Source organism: Sceloporus occidentalis, unplaced genomic scaffold (genome assembly GCF_023333645.1).
Source record: "Sceloporus occidentalis isolate IW3139 unplaced genomic scaffold, rSceOcc1.0.p SCAF_220, whole genome shotgun sequence".
Taxonomy (NCBI): Eukaryota; Metazoa; Chordata; class Lepidosauria; order Squamata; family Phrynosomatidae; genus Sceloporus; species Sceloporus occidentalis.
In genome coordinates, this window is record NW_028317200.1 from 376,581 (window position 1) to 401,371 (window position 24,791).

Genomic DNA, 24,791 nt, shown 5'->3' on the forward strand with positions numbered 1-24,791 from the left:
GGTCTCTGTTCCTCACATGTGCAGTTGTATTATTCATTTCCTCAAATAGCAACAGTGAAACATCTGGAAAAAGCACTCACCACGTGCTTAAGGGGCCGCTTTTCAGCATGGAAAAGACTAATGCGCCCTTTGTAGGTTCAGTGATCATAGCTTTTTTGCTATTTGTTTAAAAGCTTTCCGACACGAGTCGGGAAGCTCTATGCGTGTGGAAAGATCAGGTTGCAGACTTCGTTTTTGGCAAAATGTCTAGTCTGCTGCGTTTGGGTTGACTTTTGCCGCTCCAATGCCGCGCTGCGCTCCTTCTTTGTGGCGGTGCTGGGGAGTCCGGTCGTCCGTGCGCTGCCGCTAGTGAGCCTTTCGCTCGTTCGTCGCGAGGCATACAGACAGGTGAACTGTCCGAGATTTTGTGCGGTTTTAAAACGGAAACAATTTTGCTAGGTACTTTTTATAATCTTAGGTGCAAAATGTTGGCACTGGCGATGCTGCTTAAGACAAAAAGAAATTGAAGGCAATCAGGCTTTTTTGGTGTTTGGGAAAAGGATGGGCTAAACACGCCACAATGGGGAAGGATTCTAAGCCTTACCTAACCCTAAACTGTCAACCGTAAACCATTAACAGTACTCCGACGCTAACTGTAACTGTGCCTCTTCAAAGCCATGAGCTTAACCCGCCCCTAACCCAAGCTCTATCACCAAACCTTTCCATGCTTAAGCGTTTCTAACCGCTAACTTTGGAAAGGTGGTTTAATTAGAAAGATTTGATTTGTGGAAAAGATATATTTGCTTTCAAAGGAAACAGCATCAGGCAACTTGGTATTTGTGAAGCCGATGGGTTCAGCACGCCACCATTGGGGAAAAAGAGTAGTAATCAGATTCCATCCCGAAGCCTTACCCCTAACCTTGTAACACAGCCCAAAGCATGTGTGCCAGGAACTTCTGGTGGCTGCAGCGGAAGGGGAAGTTGCGGGCCCCCGTAGGCAAAGCGGTGGGGGAGGAACAATCTTCAGCTTTTCTTTTCTTAAAGCAAACAAAATTGTTTCAGAGAAGCAAGCTCGCGCCCCGGTCATTAAGACTGCTGGAAGGTTTGTTTGAGCTGCCGCCTCATTTGAATACCCATGATGCACTGGGAAACGCCCCACCTTATTGTTAGTTTAATAAGACTTTAAAGCAGCCCAATATTAAATGGTTCCAATCCCTTTGCAATCGTGTTTTGCATGTGTTAAAGGTTCCAATGATCAGGCAAGAGCTGGGTGGGATTAATTAAACACACCTTAACATCGAGGAGCACTGCCTGTGTCCGGGCCGTTGCCCTGCGGCATGTTTGGGTATACTCTGGTTTCTCTTCAGACCGAATAAATCTTTCGCCTTTTACTAAAGATTTCCGTGGGGAGGAACGACCATGAGTCGTAACCAATTTCTTGATGCCTGGCGTTTGCTGGGCTTCTTTGCTGTTGTTAACGATAGATCAAAAAGATTGCTTGCTCTAGTCGCAAGCTTTGCCCTGGCTGAGGACTGTGTCGCACCCAGAAGCGCAAAATATCCTGCCTGTGTCATGCTATGTACTGTTTGGGGTTGTAGAAATGCTTTAAGGAGGCAGGGTTAGACCACGCCCTCCAGACTCTATGCAAATAAGCCTGTGCATACGCTTTCAAACATGTTCCCAATTGTTCTTTATCATAATACACAAACCAAACAACAAAAAACTGCCCTTAAATGTTTAACATTGAGGTCTCTGTTCCTCACATGTGCAGTTGTATTATTCATTTCCTCAAATAGCAACAGTGAAACATCTGGAAAAAGCACTCACCACGTGCTTAAGGGGCCGCTTTTCAGCATGGAAAAGACTAATGCGCCCTTTGTAGGTTCAGTGATCATAGCTTTTTTGCTATTTGTTTAAAAGCTTTCCGACACGAGTTGGGAAGCTCTATGCGTGTGGGAAGATCAGGTTGCAGACTTCGTTTTTGGCAAAATGTCTAGTCTGCTGCGTTTGGGTTGACTTTTGCCGCTCCAATGCCGCGCTGCGCTCCTTCTTTGTGGCGGTGCTGGGGAGTCCGGTCGTCCGTGCGCTGCCGCTAGTGAGCCTTTCGCTCGTTCGTCGCGAGGCATACAGACAGGTGAACTGTCCGAGATTTTGTGCGGTTTTAAAACGGAAACAATTTTGCTAGGTACTTTTTATAATCTTAGGTGCAAAATGTTGGCACTGGCGATGCTGCTTAAGACAAAAAGAAATTGAAGGCAATCAGGCTTTTTTGGTGTTTGGGAAAAGGATGGGCTAAACACGCCACAATGGGGAAGGATTCTAAGCCTTACCTAACCCTAAACTGTCAACCGTAAACCATTAACAGTACTCCGACGCTAACTGTAACTGTGCCTCTTCAAAGCCATGAGCTTAACCCGCCCCTAACCCAAGCTCTATCACCAAACCTTTCCATGCTTAAGCGTTTCTAAGCGCTAACTTTGGAAAGGTGGTTTAATTAGAAAGATTTGATTTGTGGAAAAGATATATTTGCTTTCAAAGGAAACAGCATCAGGCAACTTGGTATTTGTGAAGCCGATGGGTTCAGCACGCCACCATTGGGGAAAAAGAGTAGTAATCAGATTCCATCCCGAAGCCTTACCCCTAACCTTGTAACACAGCCCAAAGCATGTGTGCCAGGAACTTCTGGTGGCTGCAGCGGAAGGGGAAGTTGCGGGCCCCCGTAGGCAAAGCGGTGGGGGAGGAACAATCTTCAGCTTTTCTTTTCTTAAAGCAAACAAAATTGTTTCAGAGAAGCAAGCTCGCGCCCCGGTCACTAAGACTGCTGGAAGGTTTGTTTGAGCTGCCGCCTCATTTGAATACCCATGATGCACTGGGAAACGCCCCACCTTATTGTTAGTTTAATAAGACTTTAAAGCAGCCCAATATTAAATGGTTCCAATCCCTTTGCAATCGTGTTTTGCATGTGTTAAAGGTTCCAATGATCAGGCAAGAGCTGGGTGGGATTAATTAAACACACCTTAACCTCGAGGAGCACTGCCTGTGTCCGGGCCGTTGCCCTGCGGCATGTTTGGGTATACTCTGGTTTCTCTTCAGACCGAATAAATCTTTCGCCTTTTACTAAAGATTTCCGTGGGGAGGAACGACCATGAGTCGTAACCAATTTCTTGATGCCTGGCGTTTGCTGGGCTTCTTTGCTGTTGTTAACGATAGATCAAAAAGATTGCTTGCTCTAGTCGCAAGCTTTGCCCTGGCTGAGGACTGTGTCGCACCCAGAAGCGCAAAATATCCTGCCTGTGTCATGCTATGTACTGTTTGGGGTTGTAGAAATGCTTTAAGGAGGCAGGGTTAGACCACGCCCTCCAGACTCTATGCAAATAAGCCTGTGCATACGCTTTCAAACATGTTCCCAATTGTTCTTTATCATAATACACAAACCAAACAACAAAAAACTGCCCTTAAATGTTTAACATTGAGATCTCTGTTCCTCACATGTGCAGTTGTATTATTCATTTCCTCAAATAGCAACAGTGAAACATCTGGAAAAAGCACTCACCACGTGCTTAAGGGGCCGCTTTTCAGCATGGAAAAGACTAATGCGCCCTTTGTAGGTTCAGTGATCATAGCTTTTTTGCTATTTGTTTAAAAGCTTTCCGACACGAGTTGGGAAGCTCTATGCGTGTGGAAAGATCAGGTTGCAGACTTCGTTTTTGGCAAAATGTCTAGTCTGCTGCGTTTGGGTTGACTTTTGCCGCTCCAATGCCGCGCTGCGCTCCTTCTTTGTGGCGGTGCTGGGGAGTCCGGTCGTCCGTGCGCTGCCGCTAGTGAGCCTTTCGCACGTTCGTCGCGAGGCATACAGACAGGTGAACTGTCCGAGATTTTGTGCGGTTTTAAAACGGAAACAATTTTGCTAGGTACTTTTTATAATCTTAGGTGCAAAATGTTGGCACTGGCGATGCTGCTTAAGACAAAAAGAAATTGAAGGCAATCAGGCTTTTTTGGTGTTTGGGAAAAGGATGGGCTAAACACGCCACAATGGGGAAGGATTCTAAGCCTTACCTAACCCTAAACTGTCAACCGTAAACCATTAACAGTACTCCGACGCTAACTGTAACTGTGCCTCTTCAAAGCCATGAGCTTAACCCGCCCCTAACCCAAGCTCTATCACCAAACCTTTCCATGCTTAAGCGTTTCTAAGCGCTAACTTTGGAAAGGTGGTTTAATTAGAAAGATTTGATTTGTGGAAAAGATATATTTGCTTTCAAAGGAAACAGCATCAGGCAACTTGGTATTTGTGAAGCCGATGGGTTCAGCACGCCACCATTGGGGAAAAAGAGTAGTAATCAGATTCCATCCCGAAGCCTTACCCCTAACCTTGTAACACAGCCCAAAGCATGTGTGCCAGGAACTTCTGGTGGCTGCAGCGGAAGGGGAAGTTGCGGGCCCCCGTAGGCAAAGCGGTGGGGGAGGTACAATCTTCAGCTTTTCTTTTCTTAAAGCAAACAAAATTGTTTCAGAGAAGCAAGCTCGCGCCCCGGTCACTAAGACTGCTGGAAGGTTTGTTTGAGCTGCCGCCTCATTTGAATACCCATGATGCACTGGGAAACGCCCCACCTTATTGTTAGTTTAATAAGACTTTAAAGCAGCCCAATATTAAATGGTTCCAATCCCTTTGCAATCGTGTTTTGCATGTGTTAAAGGTTCCAATGATCAGGCAAGAGCTGGGTGGGATTAATTAAACACACCTTAACCTCGAGGAGCACTGCCTGTGGCCGGGCCGTTGCCCTGCGGCATGTTTGGGTATACTCTGGTTTCTCTTCAGACCGAATAAATCTTTCGCCTTTTACTAAAGATTTCCGTGGGGAGGAACGACCATGAGTCGTCACCAATTTTTTGATGCCTGGCGTTTGCTGGGCTTCTTTGCTGTTGTTAACGATAGATCAAAAAGATTGCTTGCTCTAGTCGCAAGCTTTGCCCTGGCTGAGGACTGTGTCGCACCCAGAAGCGCAAAATATCCTGCCTGTGTCATGCTATGTACTGTTTGGGGTTGTAGAAATGCTTTAAGGAGGCAGGGTTAGACCACGCCCTCCAGACTCTATGCAAATAAGCCTGTGCATACGCTTTCAAACATGTTCCCAATTGTTCTTTATCATAATACACAAACCAAACAACAAAAAACTGCCCTTAAATGTTTAACATTGAGATCTCTGTTCCTCACATGTGCAGTTGTATTATTCATTTCCTCAAATAGCAACAGTGAAACATCTGGAAAAAGCACTCACCACGTGCTTAAGGGGCCGCTTTTCAGCATGGAAAAGACTAATGCGCCCTTTGTAGGTTCAGTGATCATAGCTTTTTTGCTATTTGTTTAAAAGCTTTCCGACACGAGTCGGGAAGCTCTATGCGTGTGGAAAGATCAGGTTGCAGACTTCGTTTTTGGCAAAATGTCTAGTCTGCTGCGTTTGGGTTGACTTTTGCCGCTCCAATGCCGCGCTGCGCTCCTTCTTTGTGGCGGTGCTGGGGAGTCCGGTCGTCCGTGCGCTGCCGCTAGTGAGCCTTTCGCTCGTTCGTCGCGAGGCATACAGACAGGTGAACTGTCCGAGATTTTGTGCGGTTTTAAAACGGAAACAATTTTGCTAGGTACTTTTTATAATCTTAGGTGCAAAATGTTGGCACTGGCGATGCTGCTTAAGACAAAAAGAAATTGAAGGCAATCAGGCTTTTTTGGTGTTTGGGAAAAGGATGGGCTAAACACGCCACAATGGGGAAGGATTCTAAGCCTTACCTAACCCTAAACTGTCAACCGTAAACCATTAACAGTACTCCGACGCTAACTGTAACTGTGCCTCTTCAAAGCCATGAGCTTAACCCGCCCCTAACCCAAGCTCTATCACCAAACCTTTCCATGCTTAAGCGTTTCTAACCGCTAACTTTGGAAAGGTGGTTTAATTAGAAAGATTTGATTTGTGGAAAAGATATATTTGCTTTCAAAGGAAACAGCATCAGGCAACTTGGTATTTGTGAAGCCGATGGGTTCAGCACGCCACCATTGGGGAAAAAGAGTAGTAATCAGATTCCATCCCGAAGCCTTACCCCTAACCTTGTAACACAGCCCAAAGCATGTGTGCCAGGAACTTCTGGTGGCTGCAGCGGAAGGGGAAGTTGCGGGCCCCCGTAGGCAAAGCGGTGGGGGAGGAACAATCTTCAGCTTTTCTTTTCTTAAAGCAAACAAAATTGTTTCAGAGAAGCAAGCTCGCGCCCCGGTCATTAAGACTGCTGGAAGGTTTGTTTGAGCTGCCGCCTCATTTGAATACCCATGATGCACTGGGAAACGCCCCACCTTATTGTTAGTTTAATAAGACTTTAAAGCAGCCCAATATTAAATGGTTCCAATCCCTTTGCAATCGTGTTTTGCATGTGTTAAAGGTTCCAATGATCAGGCAAGAGCTGGGTGGGATTAATTAAACACACCTTAACATCGAGGAGCACTGCCTGTGTCCGGGCCGTTGCCCTGCGGCATGTTTGGGTATACTCTGGTTTCTCTTCAGACCGAATAAATCTTTCGCCTTTTACTAAAGATTTCCGTGGGGAGGAACGACCATGAGTCGTAACCAATTTCTTGATGCCTGGCGTTTGCTGGGCTTCTTTGCTGTTGTTAACGATAGATCAAAAAGATTGCTTGCTCTAGTCGCAAGCTTTGCCCTGGCTGAGGACTGTGTCGCACCCAGAAGCGCAAAATATCCTGCCTGTGTCATGCTATGTACTGTTTGGGGTTGTAGAAATGCTTTAAGGAGGCAGGGTTAGACCACGCCCTCCAGACTCTATGCAAATAAGCCTGTGCATACGCTTTCAAACATGTTCCCAATTGTTCTTTATCATAATACACAAACCAAACAACAAAAAACTGCCCTTAAATGTTTAACATTGAGGTCTCTGTTCCTCACATGTGCAGTTGTATTATTCATTTCCTCAAATAGCAACAGTGAAACATCTGGAAAAAGCACTCACCACGTGCTTAAGGGGCCGCTTTTCAGCATGGAAAAGACTAATGCGCCCTTTGTAGGTTCAGTGATCATAGCTTTTTTGCTATTTGTTTAAAAGCTTTCCGACACGAGTTGGGAAGCTCTATGCGTGTGGGAAGATCAGGTTGCAGACTTCGTTTTTGGCAAAATGTCTAGTCTGCTGCGTTTGGGTTGACTTTTGCCGCTCCAATGCCGCGCTGCGCTCCTTCTTTATGGCGGTGCTGGGGAGTCCGGTCGTCCGTGCGCTGCCGCTAGTGAGCCTTTCGCTCGTTCGTCGCGAGGCATACAGACAGGTGAACTGTCCGAGATTTTGTGCGGTTTTAAAACGGAAACAATTTTGCTAGGTACTTTTTATAATCTTAGGTGCAAAATGTTGGCACTGGCGATGCTGCTTAAGACAAAAAGAAATTGAAGGCAATCAGGCTTTTTTGGTGTTTGGGAAAAGGATGGGCTAAACACGCCACAATGGGGAAGGATTCTAAGCCTTACCTAACCCTAAACTGTCAACCGTAAACCATTAACAGTACTCCGACGCTAACTGTAACTGTGCCTCTTCAAAGCCATGAGCTTAACCCGCCCCTAACCCAAGCTCTATCACCAAACCTTTCCATGCTTAAGCGTTTCTAAGCGCTAACTTTGGAAAGGTGGTTTAATTAGAAAGATTTGATTTGTGGAAAAGATATATTTGCTTTCAAAGGAAACAGCATCAGGCAACTTGGTATTTGTGAAGCCGATGGGTTCAGCACGCCACCATTGGGGAAAAAGAGTAGTAATCAGATTCCATCCCGAAGCCTTACCCCTAACCTTGTAACACAGCCCAAAGCATGTGTGCCAGGAACTTCTGGTGGCTGCAGCGGAAGGGGAAGTTGCGGGCCCCCGTAGGCAAAGCGGTGGGGGAGGAACAATCTTCAGCTTTTCTTTTCTTAAAGCAAACAAAATTGTTTCAGAGAAGCAAGCTCGCGCCCCGGTCACTAAGACTGCTGGAAGGTTTGTTTGAGCTGCCGCCTCATTTGAATACCCATGATGCACTGGGAAACGCCCCACCTTATTGTTAGTTTAATAAGACTTTAAAGCAGCCCAATATTAAATGGTTCCAATCCCTTTGCAATCGTGTTTTGCATGTGTTAAAGGTTCCAATGATCAGGCAAGAGCTGGGTGGGATTAATTAAACACACCTTAACCTCGAGGAGCACTGCCTGTGTCCGGGCCGTTGCCCTGCGGCATGTTTGGGTATACTCTGGTTTCTCTTCAGACCGAATAAATCTTTCGCCTTTTACTAAAGATTTCCGTGGGGAGGAACGACCATGAGTCGTAACCAATTTTTTGATGCCTGGCGTTTGCTGGGCTTCTTTGCTGTTGTTAACGATAGATCAAAAAGATTGCTTGCTCTAGTCGCAAGCTTTGCCCTGGCTGAGGACTGTGTCGCACCCAGAAGCGCAAAATATCCTGCCTGTGTCATGCTATGTACTGTTTGGGGTTGTAGAAATGCTTTAAGGAGGCAGGGTTAGACCACGCCCTCCAGACTCTATGCAAATAAGCCTGTGCATACGCTTTCAAACATGTTCCCAATTGTTCTTTATCGTAATACACAAACCAAACAACAAAAAACTGCCCTTAAATGTTTAACATTGAGATCTCTGTTCCTCACATGTGCAGTTGTATTATTCATTTCCTCAAATAGCAACAGTGAAACATCTGGAAAAAGCACTCACCACGTGCTTAAGGGGCCGCTTTTCAGCATGGAAAAGACTAATGCGCCCTTTGTAGGTTCAGTGATCATAGCTTTTTTGCTGTTTGTTTCAAAGCTTTCCGACACGAGTTGGGAAGCTCTATGCGTGTGGAAAGATCAGGTTGCAGACTTCGTTTTTGGCAAAATGTCTAGTCTGCTGCGTTTGGGTTGACTTTTGCCGCTCCAATGCCGCGCTGCGCTCCTTCTTTGTGGCGGTGCTGGGGAGTCCGGTCGTCCGTGCGCTGCCGCTAGTGAGCCTTTCGCTCGTTCGTCGCGAGGCATACAGACAGGTGAACTGTCCGAGATTTTGTGCGGTTTTAAAACGGAAACAATTTTGCTAGGTACTTTTTATAATCTTAGGTGCAAAATGTTGGCACTGGCGATGCTGCTTAAGACAAAAAGAAATTGAAGGCAATCAGGCTTTTTTGGTGTTTGGGAAAAGGATGGGCTAAACACGCCACAATGGGGAAGGATTCTAAGCCTTACCTAACCCTAAACTGTCAACCGTAAACCATTAACAGTACTCCGACGCTAACTGTAACTGTGCCTCTTCAAAGCCATGAGCTTAACCCGCCCCTAACCCAAGCTCTATCACCAAACCTTTCCATGCTTAAGCGTTTCTAACCGCTAACTTTGGAAAGGTGGTTTAATTAGAAAGATTTGATTTGTGGAAAAGATATATTTGCTTTCAAAGGAAACAGCATCAGGCAACTTGGTATTTGTGAAGCCGATGGGTTCAGCACGCCACCATTGGGGAAAAAGAGTAGTAATCAGATTCCATCCCGAAGCCTTACCCCTAACCTTGTAACACAGCCCAAAGCATGTGTGCCAGGAACTTCTGGTGGCTGCAGCGGAAGGGGAAGTTGCGGGCCCCCATAGGCAAAGCGGTGGGGGAGGAACAATCTTCAGCTTTTCTTTTCTTAAAGCAAACAAAATTGTTTCAGAGAAGCAAGCTCGCGCCCCGGTCACTAAGACTGCTGGAAGGTTTGTTTGAGCTGCCGCCTCATTTGAATACCCATGATGCACTGGGAAACGCCCCACCTTATTGTTAGTTTAATAAGACTTTAAAGCAGCCCAATATTAAATGGTTCCAATCCCTTTGCAATCGTGTTTTGCATGTGTTAAAGGTTCCAATGATCAGGCAAGAGCTGGGTGGGATTAATTAAACACACCTTAACCTCGAGGAGCACTGCCTGTGTCCGGGCCGTTGCCCTGCGGCATGTTTGGGTATACTCTGGTTTCTCTTCAGACCGAATAAATCTTTCGCCTTTTACTAAAGATTTCCGTGGGGAGGAACGACCATGAGTCGTAACCAATTTTTTGATGCCTGGCGTTTGCTGGGCTTCTTTGCTGTTGTTAACGATGGATCAAAAAGATTGCTTGCTCTAGTCGCAAGCTTTCCCCTGGCTGAGGACTGTGTCGCACCCAGAAGCGCAAAATATCCTGCCTGTGTCATGCTATGTACTGTTTGGGGTTGTAGAAATGCTTTAAGGAGGCAGGGTTAGACCACGCCCTCCAGACTCTATGCAAATAAGCCTGTGCATACGCTTTCAAACATGTTCCCAATTGTTCTTTATCGTAATACACAAATCAAACAACAAAAAACTGCCCTTAAATGTTTAACATTGAGGTCTCTGTTCCTCACATGTGCAGTTGTATTATTCATTTCCTCAAATAGCAACAGTGAAACATCTGGAAAAAGCACTCACCACGTGCTTAAGGGGCCGCTTTTCAGCATGGAAAAGACTAATGCGCCCTTTGTAGGTTCAGTGATCATAGCTTTTTTGCTATTTGTTTAAAAGCTTTCCGACACGAGTTGGGAAGCTCTATGCGTGTGGAAAGATCAGGTTGCAGACTTCGTTTTTGGCAAAATGTCTAGTCTGCTGCGTTTGGGTTGACTTTTGCCGCTCCAATGCCGCGCTGCGCTCCTTCTTTGTGGCGGTGCTGGGGAGTCCGGTTGTCCGTGCGCTGCCGCTAGGGAGCCTTTCGCTCGTTCGTCGCGAGGCATACAGACAGGTGAACTGTCCGAGATTTTGTGCGGTTTTAAAACGGAAACAATTTTGCTAGGTACTTTTTATAATCTTAGGTGCAAAATGTTGGCACTGGCGATGCTGCTTAAGACAAAAAGAAATTGAAGGCAATCAGGCTTTTTTGGTCTAAACACGCCACAATGGGGAAGGATTCTAAGCCTTACCTAACCCTAAACTGTCAACCGTAAACCATTAACAGTACTCCGACGCTAACTGTAACTGTGCCTCTTCAAAGCCATGAGCTTAACCCGCCCCTAACCCAAGCTCTATCACCAAACCTTTCCATGCTTAAGCGTTTCTAAGCGCTAACTTTGGAAAGGTGGTTTAATTAGAAAGATTTGATTTGTGGAAAAGATATATTTGCTTTCAAAGGAAACAGCATCAGGCAACTTGGTATTTGTGAAGCCGATGGGTTCAGCACGCCACCATTGGGGAAAAAGAGTAGTAATCAGATTCCATCCCGAAGCCTTACCCCTAACCTTGTAACACAGCCCAAAGCATGTGTGCCAGGAACTTCTGGTGGCTGCAGCGGAAGGGGAAGTTGCGGGCCCCCGTAGGCAAAGCGGTGGGGGAGGAACAATCTTCAGCTTTTCTTTTCTTAAAGCAAACAAAATTGTTTCAGAGAAGCAAGCTCGCGCCCCGGTCACTAAGACTGCTGGAAGGTTTGTTTGAGCTGCCGCCTCATTTGAATACCCATGATGCACTGGGAAACGCCCCACCTTATTGTTAGTTTAATAAGACTTTAAAGCAGCCCAATATTAAATGGTTCCAATCCCTTTGCAATCGTGTTTTGCATGTGTTAAAGGTTCCAATGATCAGGCAAGAGCTGGGTGGGATTAATTAAACACACCTTAACCTCGAGGAGCACTGCCTGTGTCCGGGCCGTTGCCCTGCGGCATGTTTGGGTATACTCTGGTTTCTCTTCAGACCGAATAAATCTTTCGCCTTTTACTAAAGATTTCCGTGGGGAGGAACGACCATGAGTCGTAACCAATTTCTTGATGCCTGGCGTTTGCTGGGCTTCTTTGCTGTTGTTAACGATAGATCAAAAAGATTGCTTGCTCTAGTCGCAAGCTTTGCCCTGGCTGAGGACTGTGTCGCACCCAGAAGCGCAAAATATCCTGCCTGTGTCATGCTATGTACTGTTTGGGGTTGTAGAAATGCTTTAAGGAGGCAGGGTTAGACCACGCCCTCCAGACTCTATGCAAATAAGCCTGTGCATACGCTTTCAAACATGTTCCCAATTGTTCTTTATCATAATACACAAACCAAACAACAAAAAACTGCCCTTAAATGTTTAACATTGAGATCTCTGTTCCTCACATGTGCAGTTGTATTATTCATTTCCTCAAATAGCAACAGTGAAACATCTGGAAAAAGCACTCACCACGTGCTTAAGGGGCCGCTTTTCAGCATGGAAAAGACTAATGCGCCCTTTGTAGGTTCAGTGATCATAGCTTTTTTGCTATTTGTTTAAAAGCTTTCCGACACGAGTTGGGAAGCTCTATGCGTGTGGAAAGATCAGGTTGCAGACTTCGTTTTTGGCAAAATGTCTAGTCTGCTGCGTTTGGGTTGACTTTTGCCGCTCCAATGCCGCGCTGCGCTCCTTCTTTGTGGCGGTGCTGGGGAGTCCGGTCGTCCGTGCGCTGCCGCTAGTGAGCCTTTCGCACGTTCGTCGCGAGGCATACAGACAGGTGAACTGTCCGAGATTTTGTGCGGTTTTAAAACGGAAACAATTTTGCTAGGTACTTTTTATAATCTTAGGTGCAAAATGTTGGCACTGGCGATGCTGCTTAAGACAAAAAGAAATTGAAGGCAATCAGGCTTTTTTGGTGTTTGGGAAAAGGATGGGCTAAACACGCCACAATGGGGAAGGATTCTAAGCCTTACCTAACCCTAAACTGTCAACCGTAAACCATTAACAGTACTCCGACGCTAACTGTAACTGTGCCTCTTCAAAGCCATGAGCTTAACCCGCCCCTAACCCAAGCTCTATCACCAAACCTTTCCATGCTTAAGCGTTTCTAAGCGCTAACTTTGGAAAGGTGGTTTAATTAGAAAGATTTGATTTGTGGAAAAGATATATTTGCTTTCAAAGGAAACAGCATCAGGCAACTTGGTATTTGTGAAGCCGATGGGTTCAGCACGCCACCATTGGGGAAAAAGAGTAGTAATCAGATTCCATCCCGAAGCCTTACCCCTAACCTTGTAACACAGCCCAAAGCATGTGTGCCAGGAACTTCTGGTGGCTGCAGCGGAAGGGGAAGTTGCGGGCCCCCGTAGGCAAAGCGGTGGGGGAGGAACAATCTTCAGCTTTTCTTTTCTTAAAGCAAACAAAATTGTTTCAGAGAAGCAAGCTCGCGCCCCGGTCACTAAGACTGCTGGAAGGTTTGTTTGAGCTGCCGCCTCATTTGAATACCCATGATGCACTGGGAAACGCCCCACCTTATTGTTAGTTTAATAAGACTTTAAAGCAGCCCAATATTAAATGGTTCCAATCCCTTTGCAATCGTGTTTTGCATGTGTTAAAGGTTCCAATGATCAGGCAAGAGCTGGGTGGGATTAATTAAACACACCTTAACCTCGAGGAGCACTGCCTGTGTCCGGGCCGTTGCCCTGCGGCGTGTTTGGGTATACTCTGGTTTCTCTTCAGACCGAATAAATCTTTCGCCTTTTACTAAAGATTTCCGTGGGGAGGAACGACCATGAGTCGTAACCAATTTTTTGATGCCTGGCGTTTGCTGGGCTTCTTTGCTGTTGTTAACGATAGATCAAAAAGATTGCTTGCTCTAGTCGCAAGCTTTGCCCTGGCTGAGGACTGTGTCGCACCCAGAAGCGCAAAATATCCTGCCTGTGTCATGCTATGTACTGTTTGGGGTTGTAGAAATGCTTTAAGGAGGCAGGGTTAGACCACGCCCTCCAGACTCTATGCAAATAAGCCTGTGCATACGCTTTCAAACATGTTCCCAATTGTTCTTTATCGTAATACACAAACCAAACAACAAAAAACTGCCCTTAAATGTTTAACATTGAGATCTCTGTTCCTCACATGTGCAGTTGTATTATTCATTTCCTCAAATAGCAACAGTGAAACATCTGGAAAAAGCACTCACCACGTGCTTAAGGGGCCGCTTTTCAGCATGGAAAAGACTAATGCGCCCTTTGTAGGTTCAGTGATCATAGCTTTTTTGCTGTTTGTTTCAAAGCTTTCCGACACGAGTTGGGAAGCTCTATGCGTGTGGAAAGATCAGGTTGCAGACTTCGTTTTTGGCAAAATGTCTAGTCTGCTGCGTTTGGGTTGACTTTTGCCGCTCCAATGCCGCGCTGCGCTCCTTCTTTGTGGCGGTGCTGGGGAGTCCGGTCGTCCGTGCGCTGCCGCTAGTGAGCCTTTCGCTCGTTCGTCGCGAGGCATACAGACAGGTGAACTGTCCGAGATTTTGTGCGGTTTTAAAACGGAAACAATTTTGCTAGGTACTTTTTATAATCTTAGGTGCAAAATGTTGGCACTGGCGATGCTGCTTAAGACAAAAAGAAATTGAAGGCAATCAGGCTTTTTTGGTGTTTGGGAAAAGGATGGGCTAAACACGCCACAATGGGGAAGGATTCTAAGCCTTACCTAACCCTAAACTGTCAACCGTAAACCATTAACAGTACTCCGACGCTAACTGTAACTGTGCCTCTTCAAAGCCATGAGCTTAACCCGCCCCTAACCCAAGCTCTATCACCAAACCTTTCCATGCTTAAGCGTTTCTAACCGCTAACTTTGGAAAGGTGGTTTAATTAGAAAGATTTGATTTGTGGAAAAGATATATTTGCTTTCAAAGGAAACAGCATCAGGCAACTTGGTATTTGTGAAGCCGATGGGTTCAGCACGCCACCATTGGGGAAAAAGAGTAGTAATCAGATTCCATCCCGAAGCCTTACCCCTAACCTTGTAACACAGCCCAAAGCATGTGTGCCAGGAACTTCTGGTGGCTGCAGCGGAAGGGGAAGTTGCGGGCCCCCGTAGGCAAAGCGGTGGGGGAGGAACAATCTTCAGCTTTTCTTTTCTTAAAGCAAACAAAATTGTTTCAGAGAAGCAAGCTCGCGCCCCGGTCACTAAGACTGCTGGAAGGTTTGTTTGAGCTGCCGCCTCATTTGAATACCCATGATGCACTGGGAAACGCCCCACCTTATTGTTAGTTTAATAAGACTTTAAAGCAGCCCAATATTAAATGGTTCCAATCCCTTTGCAATCGTGTTTTGCATGTGTTAAAGGTTCCAATGATCAGGCAAGAGCTGGGTGGGATTAATTAAACACACCTTAACATCGAGGAGCACTGCCTGTGTCCGGGCCGTTGCCCTGCGGCATGTTTGGGTATACTCTGGTTTCTCTTCAGACCGAATAAATCTTTCGCCTTTTACTAAAGATTTCCGTGGGGAGGAACGACCATGAGTCGTAACCAATTTTTTGATGCCTGGCGTTTGCTGGGCTTCTTTGCTGTTGTTAACGATGGATCAAAAAGATTGCTTGCTCTAGTCGCAAGCTTTCCCCTGGCTGAGGACTGTGTCGCACCCAGAAGCGCAAAATATCCTGCCTGTGTCATGCTATGTACTGTTTGGGGTTGTAGAAATGCTTTAAGGAGGCAGGGTTAGACCACGCCCTCCAGACTCTATGCAAATAAGCCTGTGCATACGCTTTCAAACATGTTCCCAATTGTTCTTTATCATAATACACAAACCAAACAACAAAAAACTGCCCTTAAATGTTTAACATTGAGATCTCTGTTCCTCACATGTGCAGTTGTATTATTCATTTCCTCAAATAGCAACAGTGAAACATCTGGAAAAAGCACTCACCACGTGCTTAAGGGGCCGCTTTTCAGCATGGAAAAGACTAATGCGCCCTTTGTAGGTTCAGTGATCATAGCTTTTTTGCTATTTGTTTAAAAGCTTTCCGACACGAGTTGGGAAGCTCTATGCGTGTGGAAAGATCAGGTTGCAGACTTCGTTTTTGGCAAAATGTCTAGTGTGCTGCGTTTGGGTTGAGTTTTGCCGCTCCAATGCCGCGCTGCGCTCCTTCTTTGTGGCGGTGCTGGGGAGTCCGGTCGTCCGTGCGCTGCCGCTAGTGAGCCTTTCGCTCGTTCGTCGCGAGGCATACAGACAGGTGAACTGTCCGAGATTTTGTGCGGTTTTAAAACGGAAACAATTTTGCTAGGTACTTTTTATAATCTTAGGTGCAAAATGTTGGCACTGGCGATGCTGCTTAAGACAAAAAGAAATTGAAGGCAATCAGGCTTTTTTGGTGTTTGGGAAAAGGATGGGCTAAACACGCCACAATGGGGAAGGATTCTAAGCCTTACCTAACCCTAAACTGTCAACCGTAAACCATTAACAGTACTCCGACGCTAACTGTAACTGTGCCTCTTCAAAGCCATGAGCTTAACCCGCCCCTAACCCAAGCTCTATCACCAAACCTTTCCATGCTTAAGCGTTTCTAAGCGCTAACTTTGGAAAGGTGGTTTAATTAGAAAGATTTGATTTGTGGAAAAGATATATTTGCTTTCAAAGGAAACAGCATCAGGCAACTTGGTATTTGTGAAGCCGATGGGTTCAGCACGCCACCATTGGGGAAAAAGAGTAGTAATCAGATTCCATCCCGAAGCCTTACCCCTAACCTTGTAACACAGCCCAAAGCATGTGTGCCAGGAACTTCTGGTGGCTGCAGCGGAAGGGGAAGTTGCGGGCCCCCGTAGGCAAAGCGGTGGGGGAGGTACAGTCTTCAGCTTTTCTTTTCTTAAAGCAAACAAAATTGTTTCAGAGAAGCAAGCTCGCGCCCCGGTCACTAAGACTGCTGGAAGGTTTGTTTGAGCTGCCGCCTCATTTGAATACCCATGATGCACTGGGAAACGCCCCACCTTATTGTTAGTTTAATAAGACTTTAAAGCAGCCCAATATTAAATAGTTCCAATCCCTTTGCAATCGTGTTTTGCATGTGTTAAAGGTTCCAATGATCAGGCAAGAGCTGGGTGGGATTAATTAAACACACCTTAACCTCGAGGAGCACTGCCTGTGTCCGGGCCGTTGCCCTGCGGCATGTTTGGGCATACTCTGGTTTCTCTTCAGATCGAATAAATCTTTCGCCTTTTACTAAAGATTTCCGTGGGGAGGAATGACCATGAGTCGTAACCAATTTTTTGATGCCTGGCGTTTGCTGGGCTTCTTTGCTGTTGTTAACGATAGATCAAAAAGATTGCTTGCTCTAGTCGCAAGATTTGCCCTGGCTGAGGACTGTGTTGCACCCAGAAGCGCAAAATATCCTGCCTGTGTCATGCTATGTACTGTTTGGGGTTGTAGAAATGCTTTAAGGAGGCAGGGTTAGACCACGCCCTCCAGACTCTATGCAAATAAGCCTGTGCATACGCTTTCAAACATGTTCCCAATTGTTCTTTATCGTAATACACAAACCAAACAACAAAAAACTGCCCTTAAATGTTTAACATTGAGGTCTCTGTTCCTCACATGTGCAGTTGTATTATTCATTTCCTCAAATAGCAACAGTGAAACATCTGGAAAAAGCACTCACCACGTGCTTAAGGGGCCGCTTTTCAGCATGGAAAAGACTAATGCGCCCTTTGTAGGTTCAGTGATCATAGCTTTTTTGCTATTTGTTTAAAAGCTTTCCGACACGAGTTGGGAAGCTCTATGCGTGTGGAAAGATCAGGTTGCAGACTTCGTTTTTGGCAAAATGTCTAGTCTGCTGCGTTTGGGTTGACTTTTGCCGCTCCAATGCCGCGCTGCGCTCCTTCTTTGTGGCGGTGCTGGGGAGTCCGGTTGTCCGTGCGCTGCCGCTAGGGAGCCTTTCGCTCGTTCGTCGCGAGGCATACAGACAGGTGAACTGTCCGAGATTTTGTGCGGTTTTAAAACGGAAACAATTTTGCTAGGTACTTTTTATAATCTTAGGTGCAAAATGTTGGCACTGGCGATGCTGCTTAAGACAAAAAGAAATTGAAGGCAATCAGGCTTTTTTGGTCTAAACACGCCACAATGGGGAAGGATTCTAAGCCTTACCTAACCCTAAACTGTCAACCGTAAACCATTAACAGTACTCCGACGCTAACTGTAACTGTGCCTCTTCAAAGCCATGAGCTTAACCCGCCCCTAACCCAAGCTCTATCACCAAACCTTTCCATGCTTAAGCGTTTCTAAGCGCTAACTTTGGAAAGGTGGTTTAATTAGAAAGATTTGATTTGTGGAAAAGATATATTTGCTTTCAAAGGAAACAGCATCAGGCAACTTGGTATTTGTGAAGCCGATGGGTTCAGCACGCCACCATTGGGGAAAAAGAGTAGTAATCAGATTCCATCCCGAAGCCTTACCCCTAACCTTGTAACACAGCCCAAAGCATGTGTGCCAGGAACTTCTGGTGGCTGCAGCGGAAGGGGAAGTTGCGGGCCCCCGTAGGCAAAGCGGTGGGGGAGGAACAATCTTCAGCTTTTCTTTTCTTAAAGCAAACAAAATTGTTTCAGAGAAGCAAGCTCGCGCCCCGGTCACTAAGACTGCTGGAAGGTTTGTTTGAGCTGCCGCCTCATTTGAATACCCATGATGCACTGGGAAACGCCCCACCTTATTGTTAGTTTAATAAGACTTTAAAGCAGCCCAATATTAAATGGTTCCAATCCCTTTGCAATCGTGTTTTGCATGTGTTAAAGGTTCCAATGATCAGGCAAGAGCTGGGTGGGATTAATTAAACACACCTTAACCTCGAGGAGCACTGCCTGTGTCCGGGCCGTTGCCCTGCGGCATGTTTCGGTATACTCTGGTTTCTCTTCAGACCGAATAAATCTTTCGCCTTTTACTAAAGATTTCCGTGGGGAGGAACGACCATGAGTCGTAACCAATTTCTTGATGCCTGGCGTTTGCTGGGCTTCTTTGCTGTTGTTAACGATAGATCAAAAAGATTGCTTGCTCTAGTCGCAAGCTTTGCCCTGGCTGAGGACTGTGTCGCACCCAGAAGCGCAAAATATCCTGCCTGTGTCATGCTATGTACTGTTTGGGGTTGTAGAAATGCTTTAAGGAGGCAGGGTTAGACCACGCCCTCCAGACTCTATGCAAATAAGCCTGTGCATACGCTTTCAAACATGTTCCCAATTGTTCTTTATCGTAATACACAAACCAAACAACAAAAAACTGCCCTTAAATGTTTAACATTGAGATCTCTGTTCCTCACATGTGCAGTTGTATTATTCATTTCCTCAAATAGCAACAGTGAAACATCTGGAAAAAGCACTCACCACGTGCTTAAGGGGCCGCTTTTCAGCATGGAAAAGACTAATGCGCCCTTTGTAGGTTCAGTGATCATAGCTTTTTTGCTGTTTGTTTCAAAGCTTTCCGACACGAGTTGGGAAGCTCTATGCGTGTGGAAAGATCAGGTTGCAGACTTCGTTTTTGGCAAAATGTCTAGTCTGCTGCGTTTGGGTTGACTTTTGGCGCTCCAATGCCGCGCTGCGCTCCTTCTTTGTGGCGGTGCTGGGGAGTCCGGTCGTCCGTGCGCTGCCGCTAGTGAGCCTTTCGCTCGTTCGTCGCGAGGCATACAGACAGGTGAACTGTCCGAGATTTTGTGCGGTTTTAAAACGGAAACAATTTTGCTAGGTACTTTTTATAATCTTAGGTGCAAAATGTTGGCACTGGCGATGCTGCTTAAGACAAAAAGAAATTGAAGGCAATCAGGCTTTTTTGGTGTTTGGGAAAAGGATGGGCTAAACACGCCACAATGGGGAAGGATTCTAAGCCTTACCTAACCCTAAACTGTCAACCGTAAACCATTAACAGTACTCCGACGCTAACTGTAACTGTGCCTCTTCAAAGCCATGAGCTTAACCCGCCCCTAACCCAAGCTCTATCACCAAACCTTTCCATGCTTAAGCGTTTCTAAGCGCTAACTTTGGAAAGGTGGTTTAATTAGAAAGATTTGATTTGTGGAAAAGATATATTTGCTTTCAAAGGAAACAGCATCAGGCAACTTGGTATTTGTGAAGCCGATGGGTTCAGCACGCCACCATTGGGGAAAAAGAGTAGTAATCAGATTCCATCCCGAAGCCTTACCCCTAACCTTGTAACACAGCCCAAAGCATGTGTGCCAGGAACTTCTGGTGGCTGCAGCGGAAGGGGAAGTTGCGGGCCCCCGTAGGCAAAGCGGTGGGGGAGGAACAATCTTCAGCTTTTCTTTTCTTAAAGCAAACAAAATTGTTTCAGAGAAGCAAGCACGCGCCCCGGTCACTAAGACTGCTGGAAGGTTTGTTTGAGCTGCCGCCTCATTTGAATACCCATGATGCACTGGGAAACGCCCCACCTTATTGTTAGTTTAATAAGACTTTAAAGCAGCCCAATATTAAATGGTTCCAATCCCTTTGCAATCGTGTTTTGCATGTGTTAAAGGTTCCAATGATCAGGCAAGAGCTGGGTGGGATTAATTAAACACACCTTAACATCGAGGAGCACTGCCTGTGTCCGGGCCGTTGCCCTGCGGCATGTTTGGGTACACTCTGGTTTCTCTTCAGACCGAATAAATCTTTCGCCTTTTACTAAAGATTTCCGTGGGGAGGAACGACCATGAGTCGTAACCAATTTTTTGATGCCTGGCGTTTGCTGGGCTTCTTTGCTGTTGTTAACGATAGATCAAAAAGATTGCTTGCTCTAGTCGCAAGCTTTCCCCTGGCTGAGGACTGTGTCGCACCCAGAAGCGCAAAATATCCTGCCTGTGTCATGCTATGTACTGTTTGGGGTTGTAGAAATGCTTTAAGGAGGCAGGGTTAGACCACGCCCTCCAGACTCTATGCAAATAAGCCTGTGCATACGCTTTCAAACATGTTCCCAATTGTTCTTTATCATAATACACAAACCAAACAACAAAAAACTGCCCTTAAATGTTTAACATTGAGATCTCTGTTCCTCACATGTGCAGTTGTATTATTCATTTCCTCAAATAGCAACAGTGAAACATCTGGAAAAAGCACTCACCACGTGCTTAAGGGGCCGCTTTTCAGCATGGAAAAGACTAATGCGCCCTTTGTAGGTTCAGTGATCATAGCTTTTTTGCTATTTGTTTAAAAGCTTTCCGACACGAGTCGGGAAGCTCTATGCGTGTGGAAAGATCAGGTTGCAGACTTCGTTTTTGGCAAAATGTCTAGTCTGCTGCGTTTGGGTTGACTTTTGCCGCTCCAATGCCGCGCTGCGCTCCTTCTTTGTGGCGGTGCTGGGGAGTCCGGTCGTCCGTGCGCTGCCGCTAGTGAGCCTTTCGCTCGTTCGTCGCGAGGCATACAGACAGGTGAACTGTCCGAGATTTTGTGCGGTTTTAAAACGGAAACAATTTTGCTAGGTACTTTTTATAATCTTAGGTGCAAAATGTTGGCACTGGCGATGCTGCTTAAGACAAAAAGAAATTGAAGGCAATCAGGCTTTTTTGGTGTTTGGGAAAAGGATGGGCTAAACACGCCACAATGGGGAAGGATTCTAAGCCTTACCTAACCCTAAACTGTCAACCGTAAACCATTAACAGTACTCCGACGCTAACTGTAACTGTGCCTCTTCAAAGCCATGAGCTTAACCCGCCCCTAACCCAAGCTCTATCACCAAACCTTTCCATGCTTAAGCGTTTCTAAGCGCTAACTTTGGAAAGGTGGTTTAATTAGAAAGATTTGATTTGTGGAAAAGATATATTTGCTTTCAAAGGAAACAGCATCAGGCAACTTGGTATTTGTGAAGCCGATGGGTTCAGCACGCCACCATTGGGGAAAAAGAGTAGTAATCAGATTCCATCCCGAAGCCTTACCCCTAACCTTGTAACACAGCCCAAAGCATGTGTGCCAGGAACTTCTGGTGGCTGCAGCGGAAGGGGAAGTTGCGGGCCCCCGTAGGCAAAGCGGTGGGGGAGGAACAATCTTCAGCTTTTCTTTTCTTAAAGCAAACAAAATTGTTTCAGAGAAGCAAGCTCGCGCCCCGGTCACTAAGACTGCTGGAAGGTTTGTTTGAGCTGCCGCCTCATTTGAATACCCATGATGCACTGGGAAACGCCCCACCTTATTGTTAGTTTAATAAGACTTTAAAGCAGCCCAATATTAAATGGTTCCAATCCCTTTGCAATCGTGTTTTGCATGTGTTAAAGGTTCCAATGATCAGGCAAGAGCTGGGTGGGATTAATTAAACACACCTTAACCTCGAGGAGCACTGCCTGTGTCCGGGCCGTTGCCCTGCGGCATGTTTCGGTATACTCTGGTTTCTCTTCAGACCGAATAAATCTTTCGCCTTTTACTAAAGATTTCCGTGGGGAGGAACGACCATGAGTCGTAACCAATTTCTTGATGCCTGGCGTTTGCTGGGCTTCTTTGCTGTTGTTAACGATAGATCAAAAAGATTGCTTGCTCTAGTCGCAAGCTTTGCCCTGGCTGAGGACTGTGTCGCACCCAGAAGCGCAAAATATCCTGCCTGTGTCATGCTATGTACTGTTTGGGGTTGTAGAAATGCTTTAAGGAGGCAGGGTTAGACCACGCCCTCCAGACTCTATGCAAATAAGCCTGTGCATACGCTTTCAAACATGTTCCCAATTGTTCTTTATCGTAATACACAAACCAAACAACAAAAAACTGCCCTTAAATGTTTAACATTGAGATCTCTGTTCCTCACATGTGCAGTTGTATTATTCATTTCCTCAAATAGCAACAGTGAAACATCTGGAAAAAGCACTCACCACGTGCTTAAGGGGCCGCTTTTCAGCATGGAAAAGACTAATGCGCCCTTTGTAGGTTCAGTGATCATAGCTTTTTTGCTGTTTGTTTCAAAGCTTTCCGACACGAGTTGGGAAGCTCTATGCGTGTGGAAAGATCAGGTTGCAGACTTCGTTTTTGGCAAAATGTCTAGTCTGCTGCGTTTGGGTTGACTTTTGGCGCTCCAATGCCGCGCTGCGCTCCTTCTTTGTGGCGGTGCTGGGGAGTCCGGTCGTCCGTGCGCTGCCGCTAGTGAGCCTTTCGCTCGTTCGTCGCGAGGCATACAGACAGGTGAACTGTCCGAGATTTTGTGCGGTTTTAAAACGGAAACAATTTTGCTAGGTACTTTTTATAATCTTAGGTGCAAAATGTTGGCACTGGCGATGCTGCTTAAGACAAAAAGAAATTGAAGGCAATCAGGCTTTTTTGGTGTTTGGGAAAAGGATGGGCTAAACACGCCACAATGGGGAAGGATTCTAAGCCTTACCTAACCCTAAACTGTCAACCGTAAACCATTAACAGTACTCCGACGCTAACTGTAACTGTGCCTCTTCAAAGCCATGAGCTTAACCCGCCCCTAACCCAAGCTCTATCACCAAACCTTTCCATGCTTAAGCGTTTCTAAGCGCTAACTTTGGAAAGGTGGTTTAATTAGAAAGATTTGATTTGTGGAAAAGATATATTTGCTTTCAAAGGAAACAGCATCAGGCAACTTGGTATTTGTGAAGCCGATGGGTTCAGCACGCCACCATTGGGGAAAAAGAGTAGTAATCAGATTCCATCCCGAAGCCTTACCCCTAACCTTGTAACACAGCCCAAAGCATGTGTGCCAGGAACTTCTGGTGGCTGCAGCGGAAGGGGAAGTTGCGGGCCCCCGTAGGCAAAGCGGTGGGGGAGGAACAATCTTCAGCTTTTCTTTTCTTAAAGCAAACAAAATTGTTTCAGAGAAGCAAGCACGCGCCCCGGTCACTAAGACTGCTGGAAGGTTTGTTTGAGCTGCCGCCTCATTTGAATACCCATGATGCACTGGGAAACGCCCCACCTTATTGTTAGTTTAATAAGACTTTAAAGCAGCCCAATATTAAATGGTTCCAATCCCTTTGCAATCGTGTTTTGCATGTGTTAAAGGTTCCAATGATCAGGCAAGAGCTGGGTGGGATTAATTAAACACACCTTAACATCGAGGAGCACTGCCTGTGTCCGGGCCGTTGCCCTGCGGCATGTTTGGGTACACTCTGGTTTCTCTTCAGACCGAATAAATCTTTCGCCTTTTACTAAAGATTTCCGTGGGGAGGAACGACCATGAGTCGTAACCAATTTTTTGATGCCTGGCGTTTGCTGGGCTTCTTTGCTGTTGTTAACGATAGATCAAAAAGATTGCTTGCTCTAGTCGCAAGCTTTCCCCTGGCTGAGGACTGTGTCGCACCCAGAAGCGCAAAATATCCTGCCTGTGTCATGCTATGTACTGTTTGGGGTTGTAGAAATGCTTTAAGGAGGCAGGGTTAGACCACGCCCTCCAGACTCTATGCAAATAAGCCTGTGCATACGCTTTCAAACATGTTCCCAATTGTTCTTTATCATAATACACAAACCAAACAACAAAAAACTGCCCTTAAATGTTTAACATTGAGATCTCTGTTCCTCACATGTGCAGTTGTATTATTCATTTCCTCAAATAGCAACAGTGAAACATCTGGAAAAAGCACTCACCACGTGCTTAAGGGGCCGCTTTTCAGCATGGAAAAGACTAATGCGCCCTTTGTAGGTTCAGTGATCATAGCTTTTTTGCTATTTGTTTAAAAGCTTTCCGACACGAGTCGGGAAGCTCTATGCGTGTGGAAAGATCAGGTTGCAGACTTCGTTTTTGGCAAAATGTCTAGTCTGCTGCGTTTGGGTTGACTTTTGCCGCTCCAATGCCGCGCTGCGCTCCTTCTTTGTGGCGGTGCTGGGGAGTCCGGTCGTCCGTGCGCTGCCGCTAGTGAGCCTTTCGCTCGTTCGTCGCGAGGCATACAGACAGGTGAACTGTCCGAGATTTTGTGCGGTTTTAAAACGGAAACAATTTTGCTAGGTACTTTTTATAATCTTAGGTGCAAAATGTTGGCACTGGCGATGCTGCTTAAGACAAAAAGAAATTGAAGGCAATCAGGCTTTTTTGGTGTTTGGGAAAAGGATGGGCTAAACACGCCACAATGGGGAAGGATTCTAAGCCTTACCTAACCCTAAACTGTCAACCGTAAACCATTAACAGTACTCCGACGCTAACTGTAACTGTGCCTCTTCAAAGCCATGAGCT

The 24,791-nt window shown here is 46.0% G+C and overlaps 14 non-coding genes across 14 annotated transcripts; all 14 read left to right on the forward strand.

Moving 5' to 3' along the window:
* The first annotated feature begins 1,326 nt into the window (after positions 1–1,326).
* Positions 1,327–1,441, forward strand: LOC149277080 (U5 spliceosomal RNA). The gene has a single exon (XR_016279203.1). It is a non-coding gene; the product is annotated as a U5 spliceosomal RNA (small nuclear RNA).
* A 1,611-nt stretch (positions 1,442–3,052) lies between these two features.
* Positions 3,053–3,167, forward strand: LOC149277081 (U5 spliceosomal RNA). The gene has a single exon (XR_016279204.1). It is a non-coding gene; the product is annotated as a U5 spliceosomal RNA (small nuclear RNA).
* A 1,611-nt stretch (positions 3,168–4,778) lies between these two features.
* On the forward strand, positions 4,779–4,893 carry LOC149277082 (U5 spliceosomal RNA). The gene has a single exon (XR_016279148.1). It is a non-coding gene; the product is annotated as a U5 spliceosomal RNA (small nuclear RNA).
* A 1,611-nt stretch (positions 4,894–6,504) lies between these two features.
* LOC149277083 (U5 spliceosomal RNA) lies at positions 6,505–6,619 on the forward strand. The gene has a single exon (XR_016279205.1). It is a non-coding gene; the product is annotated as a U5 spliceosomal RNA (small nuclear RNA).
* Positions 6,620–8,230: 1,611 nt separating this feature from the next.
* Positions 8,231–8,345, forward strand: LOC149277084 (U5 spliceosomal RNA). The gene has a single exon (XR_016279298.1). It is a non-coding gene; the product is annotated as a U5 spliceosomal RNA (small nuclear RNA).
* Positions 8,346–9,956: 1,611 nt separating this feature from the next.
* LOC149277085 (U5 spliceosomal RNA) lies at positions 9,957–10,071 on the forward strand. Its single transcript, XR_016279299.1, has one exon. It is a non-coding gene; the product is annotated as a U5 spliceosomal RNA (small nuclear RNA).
* A 1,593-nt stretch (positions 10,072–11,664) lies between these two features.
* Positions 11,665–11,779, forward strand: LOC149277086 (U5 spliceosomal RNA). Its single transcript, XR_016279206.1, has one exon. It is a non-coding gene; the product is annotated as a U5 spliceosomal RNA (small nuclear RNA).
* Positions 11,780–13,390: 1,611 nt separating this feature from the next.
* Positions 13,391–13,505, forward strand: LOC149277087 (U5 spliceosomal RNA). The gene has a single exon (XR_016279300.1). It is a non-coding gene; the product is annotated as a U5 spliceosomal RNA (small nuclear RNA).
* A 1,611-nt stretch (positions 13,506–15,116) lies between these two features.
* LOC149277088 (U5 spliceosomal RNA) lies at positions 15,117–15,231 on the forward strand. The gene has a single exon (XR_016279301.1). It is a non-coding gene; the product is annotated as a U5 spliceosomal RNA (small nuclear RNA).
* A 1,611-nt stretch (positions 15,232–16,842) lies between these two features.
* On the forward strand, positions 16,843–16,957 carry LOC149277089 (U5 spliceosomal RNA). Its single transcript, XR_016279176.1, has one exon. It is a non-coding gene; the product is annotated as a U5 spliceosomal RNA (small nuclear RNA).
* A 1,593-nt stretch (positions 16,958–18,550) lies between these two features.
* Positions 18,551–18,665, forward strand: LOC149277090 (U5 spliceosomal RNA). Its single transcript, XR_016279207.1, has one exon. It is a non-coding gene; the product is annotated as a U5 spliceosomal RNA (small nuclear RNA).
* A 1,611-nt stretch (positions 18,666–20,276) lies between these two features.
* On the forward strand, positions 20,277–20,391 carry LOC149277091 (U5 spliceosomal RNA). Its single transcript, XR_016279149.1, has one exon. It is a non-coding gene; the product is annotated as a U5 spliceosomal RNA (small nuclear RNA).
* Positions 20,392–22,002: 1,611 nt separating this feature from the next.
* On the forward strand, positions 22,003–22,117 carry LOC149277092 (U5 spliceosomal RNA). Its single transcript, XR_016279210.1, has one exon. It is a non-coding gene; the product is annotated as a U5 spliceosomal RNA (small nuclear RNA).
* Positions 22,118–23,728: 1,611 nt separating this feature from the next.
* On the forward strand, positions 23,729–23,843 carry LOC149277093 (U5 spliceosomal RNA). The gene has a single exon (XR_016279150.1). It is a non-coding gene; the product is annotated as a U5 spliceosomal RNA (small nuclear RNA).
* Positions 23,844–24,791: the final 948 nt, after the last annotated feature.